This window comes from Camellia sinensis, chromosome 9 (genome assembly GCF_055761805.1).
Source record: "Camellia sinensis isolate YWXY chromosome 9, ASM5576180v1, whole genome shotgun sequence".
Classification (NCBI taxonomy): Eukaryota; Viridiplantae; Streptophyta; class Magnoliopsida; order Ericales; family Theaceae; genus Camellia; species Camellia sinensis.
The window spans coordinates 13,625,991-13,631,516 of NC_138969.1; the positions used below are offsets into that span (position 1 = coordinate 13,625,991).

Here is a 5,526-nt window from a genome sequence, read left to right on the forward strand (position 1 = left end):
TTGAGAATGTTGAAATTGGGAATGTATGGGATTAAAGAGTGTAGACGAATCTTTTATTGCTCATCTAGTTGTAATGTTGATATGTTATCCATTTGTGCATTTATTTCCTGCTTAGAAATAATTGCTTTGGGCTACCGGTGGAGGGTAGTGTTGATTGTTGTAGACAATGCATGTCGATTAGGCAAACTAAAATTAATCAATGGGTTGTGTCATAGAGTATGACGGTTGATAGAATACATTAACTTTATGTATTGAGTGAATGTGTATATGACCAATGTGCTTATATGCATTATGTGTAGACGGTTGATAGAATACATTAACTTTATGTATTGATCGATGTGTATATGATTCTGTGTTTATATGCATTGCTTGTGTAGAGGAGGAGATGGGGGATGTACTCCGCGGTTTAGGGGAAGATGGGGGATGTACCTCTAAACCGGATAGGATTGGGAGGAGATGGGGGATGAACTCCGTAGATACAGCTCATATGCTTGTCTAGAGAAGTGAAGATACAGCTCATATGCTTATCTTTGAGAAGTGTAGATATAGCTCTTATGCTTGTCTAGTGAAGTGTAGATACAGCTCATATGCTTGTCTAGAGAAGTGTGGATACAGCTAATATGCTTGTCTGTTGATGTGTAATATGCTTATCTGTTGTGGTGTTGATATAGGTCATATGCTTATCTATTGGAATGTTGATATAGCCCATATGCTTATCGGTTGTAGTATTGATATAGCTCATACACTTATCTGTTGTAGTAGTGATATAGCTCATATGCTTATCTACTGAAAAGTTTGTTTAATTTGATATAACACTAAAATGTATATGATCATCGTTTGTGAAGTATGGAAGTAGTTTATGTGTTATTGATACAACACCAAAATGTGTATCCACCGTGAATTTTGAAAATGTTCTAGTGATGAACTATATTCTCATCAAAATGTTTTGGCCAGAGTACTGAGCCCTGTTTTCAAAACCAAAGTTGAACAAGTAATGAAAAGGGAATTGTAACGTAGACTTGGTTGTCATGGAATTGAAATAAGATGTAAATGGAAGTGTAAGTATCGACCATCTATCAGTTGCTAATCTTTTAATCATTGTTCATAGTTGGTTCAGTATATCTCTGCTGGGCTGTGGCTCACCCTATATGGGAACATCATTTTCAGGTACAGGTACCATGTCACCTCTGAGAACATTTCGGGAGGCTAGGGGCAAACATACTTTTGTTGTTGTATTTTCCTTTTGATGTATTACATGTAAAATTCAAGCCAAGGGCTTAATGTGTAACCGAGTCAATACTCTCTTTTGTAACCAAGTGTTAACTTGGAAAGCTGTAAGCCCGTAGGGCATTTATTTATTTTTGTTAATATGTAATACTTTTGTAATGAAGTACTCTGATGAATTGAGGAAATGTAGATCTTTTGTATATAAAGGTATGTTTATATTGATGGGCTTAATGTTATTATTTTGAGGGCGTTACATATATTGTGATGTTCTTTAACCCAAACCCCAAATGAAAAAAAGAGAGAAAAAGAAAAGTATGCCCTGTTTCTTGTTCATATTATGGGTTTTGTTACAACTAATATTTAGTTTTGTGTGTTTGGTTTAATGTTATCATATAATGCAAATTAAGTTAATATGGTTATAACATCTTTGTAATAAATTATTTTCCTCTTTAACTATGGCTCAAAGGCCAAGCTTATTTAGCCAATGTGTTTTGGCTGTCACCTTACCCTAAACAAGCTAAAAAGACTTACTTTAGCTTTTTTTAGCTTTTACATAATATATCATTGTGCTGCAATAGATACACCAAATTTTCTTCCAAACTTTGAAATAGCATTTTTTTTATTACATAAACATACTAGTCTTTCAAATCACTTCTCTAATATCACTTATTTATATAAATAAGTGTTCGAGATATGTTTAACATTGTGTTTTTTAAGCCATTCAAACTTAATTCATGTTGTTTGGAGGTCTCTCTACCTAATGACAATTAGTTTTGAGTATGATGTCTCAAACTCTAACATGAACAAGGACTCTAGATGTGGGGAAATGAAGGATGGACGATCGACGGTGGTCTTCTCTTTTCCTCAATAGCAAGATTGAAACAATTAATGGGACATTAGGTTTTCAATGTTGAATATTGAGAATATTCTCAATGTCAAATTATTTGAACTGCATTGCCTTCTGAAACTGGTGACCATAGTATGGGAATCATAGACATGTTGCTCAATCTGAAATTATTGGTAAATTAAATCCAATTCTAATGCACCATTTGTTTGGGCAGAAAACATTTTCTATGTAAAACTTTTTTCAAAAATGTTTTTTGGAAAAAACATTTTTCTATGTTTGGTGGTGGTGGTGGTGGTGGTGGTGGTGGTGGTGGGATGAAGGTGGTGGTGGTGGTAGGATGAAGGTGGTGGTGTGGTGATAGGGTGGCAGTGACGGTGATGGTAGTGGTGGCCATAGTGATGGTTATGTGGTGGTGGTGGATGTGAGAGTGGTGGTAGTAGTGTGGTGATATTGGTAAGAGTTTAGTTTGGAAAATGTTTTCCTCCTTTTAAAGCAAAAAACATTTTCTACCCAAAAAGACTTATTTTCCGTTAAGACTTTTATTTTCTATTATACCAAATTCCAAACACTAGAAAAATACAGAAAACCCAAACAAACGGAGCGTTGTGGATCCCTTTTCACTCTTCTCTTGATTATCTGCAATTATGTGGGGAACAGGTAAAGGGCAACTAGTCTATATCTTCGCCTCTTCGGTGTTCTTTTGTAGGTGGATACATTCATTAAAAGTGGCATGGTGGTTGGATTAGGATCTGGCCTTGCTTCATGCATAGCTATACAATATTTGGGCCGGTAACTTCGTGTGGGTGCTATAAAAGATATAATAAGAATATCCACGTGAGTTCATTCTTTTTATCCGCTATCAAATAAGTTGCCTACTATCTTGACCAATTGAATTGAATAATAAGATAATTCCTAATAATGTAAGAAACTTAATTAGCTGAGCATATCTTAGCAGTTGATGTTATTGCATCTGGTTATATTCTTTCTTTTTTTTTTTGATCGGCAACAAAAGAGTTACTAGAAAAGAACAAAAGTACCAGAGAGAACAGGAGAACAAGGAGTCCTCCAAGAAAAGAAAAGAAAAAAATAAAGATGAACTAAAATCTTGCACTACATATCACACACTGCCTTAAATCTCTAGAAATAAAAAAAGAGTGGAATTCTTTAGTATAATCTCTTCTTTTTTCTAGTCTCTAGAGGTTCAAGGCAACATGCAATTCTTGTGTAATTCTTTGCCTTTGTTTTTTTACTCATTCTAGATAGAACATGTCAATGATTATCAGTCATTCTCTTGACTTGGTGCAAGTTAAGCCTGTTTATTAGACTTGTTTATTTTCAATCACAAAGTAAGTTTTATTGTCATTGGTGTGATGCAGATCTGTTGGAAGTGCCAGTGAAGCAGCGAAGGCAGGAATTCCATTGGATCACTACCAAGATACTTCTCAAGTGTGCACGATTTCTAAGTATCCAATGACTAGGTTGCATTTTAACTAGTGTTTGTGAGTATTTACATGCTTTAGACAGCTCTATTTGTATCCTAATTTGAAAGCAGACAAAAAAAAAATGTGAATCTGTGTGCTACTTTATTTAAAAAGTAACATATGTAAAGATCAATTTAGACAAAATCTTAGGGGAAATGAAAAGGGTGTGCAAATTCCCACTTGAATTTGATAAATTTCTTTTCAGAAGGTTTTCTAGACTGGTCCTATTAAATGACGCCATGAATTCATTGATCACTTGTATGCTTTTTCGTAAACTTTATATTGTTACAATTGTCCTTTCACTTGTTATTTTGTAGATTGATTTTGCATTCAACGATGCTGATATTATTGAAGAAAGAACACTTATTTCATTAATTGGGCATCAGAGATTGCAAGGGGAGGAATCTATAATTCAAGAGAAGGTGAGTCAAAATATTGTTATTTGTTGGACTCAAGTTATGTTATTTCCATTTTATTTTGATTTCTTGATCAAAACTTTTTGTTTTTCTTTTCCCTCACAGAATATACTCAATGCTGGTGAGAAACTGGTATTCATAGTCACAGAGAAACAATAAAAAAGTGGTCTAGAAGGTTCAATTCCAGTTTTAATTAAATCTGTAAGCTGTCATATGCATTATTGGCATAAATTGCTGGAAATAATTTACCAAAATAAGGGTTAATTGACTTAATTGACATTTTAAAAGTCTTGTGTCAGTTCAACTGGATGGAAACTGCAGAAGAGATTGAAGACCTATTTTTAGGTGATGCGGAGGTATTCTCATTATGATAGTATGGCATAATGTCATCACAATGACAATTCCTTTTTTCATATGTAGAATAATAAGAGCCTATTTGGTGCAACTTCTTACAAGCTTAAGGCTGATGATTTGAAAGCAGAAGCTAAACCCCTTCCTAAGCTTCTCAATAGTCAGTTTTTCTTAACTTAATTTAGCTATTTTTGTCTCATAAGGTGTAAGCAGAAGTTAGTAACACTCCGGCACATAAAGCAGCCCCTATAAGCTGCACCAAACAATGCTTAAATAAATTTCATAATTATGACTGCAATAGCATAATTACAGGTATGGAGGAGACCATCTACAGGCCATGCAGGTCCAACGGGAGGCGACTTCCCACTAATCACTAGAGAAGGGCATAATGTTCTTGATGTTATATTTACGTCGCCAATACTAAACCTTGGTATGATATGACTATCATGGTGATCGCCTTAATTTCCTATGTTTTTGTCCATGTTGTATGATATTTTTTTAGAGAACCATTGCTTTTACCCGCAGTTGAAGTAGCCAACACTCTTGACAATATTTATGGGGTTGTAGACCATGGAGTCATTTCTAAGATCTCGTAAGTTCCAAGTTGCCTTGTAGCCTTCTTCTGTTTTTGCATGGATGACATTTGTTTATGCTTGATGGATAGATAAGAATTTGCAGAAAAATTGACTAAATGAATAAAATTGTGATACTATCCTCAATGGCATGCAGAGGTCACGACTTGGAGTGATGGCAAGTGCTATCCACTCCTAGCGCTATGATGCAAGCCTGAGTCATGAAAATCAACTTGTCCTAAAAAATGATGGGAATGTCGCCTACCTACTACGTCCCCTAGACCCTATTGTAAGTGGAGCCTTGTACACTGACGTTTACTATCCTCGATGACATGTTTTGGGACATTGCCCCACCTTATCATATGTCATTGCCACATCATTAGGAGCCTCCATGTGTCTACCATCGTTTGAAAGACATAGACCTACAATATGAGGATATGTGTGCCACCATTATCACTCCCTTTATTTGTTGAGCTATGTTATTCCCCGAGTGGAGATTAAAGCAAATGATGCCTATGGCCTACAAGCTCCACTCTATGTACTTTAAGCCCATAACGTTATGCCCTTAGGGCATTGATGCCTGCCTAGATTAGGAGCAAGGCCTACAAATTTGAGCTGAGTATGGAGTCATT

General features: G+C 35.4%; 1 pseudogene; it reads left to right on the forward strand.

Annotated features, from left to right (window-relative positions):
* Nucleotides 1–2,786: 2,786 nt before the first annotated feature.
* Nucleotides 2,787–4,918, forward strand: LOC114286692 (putative ribose-5-phosphate isomerase 4, chloroplastic; annotated as a pseudogene).
* The last annotated feature ends 608 nt before the right edge of the window (nt 4,919–5,526 follow it).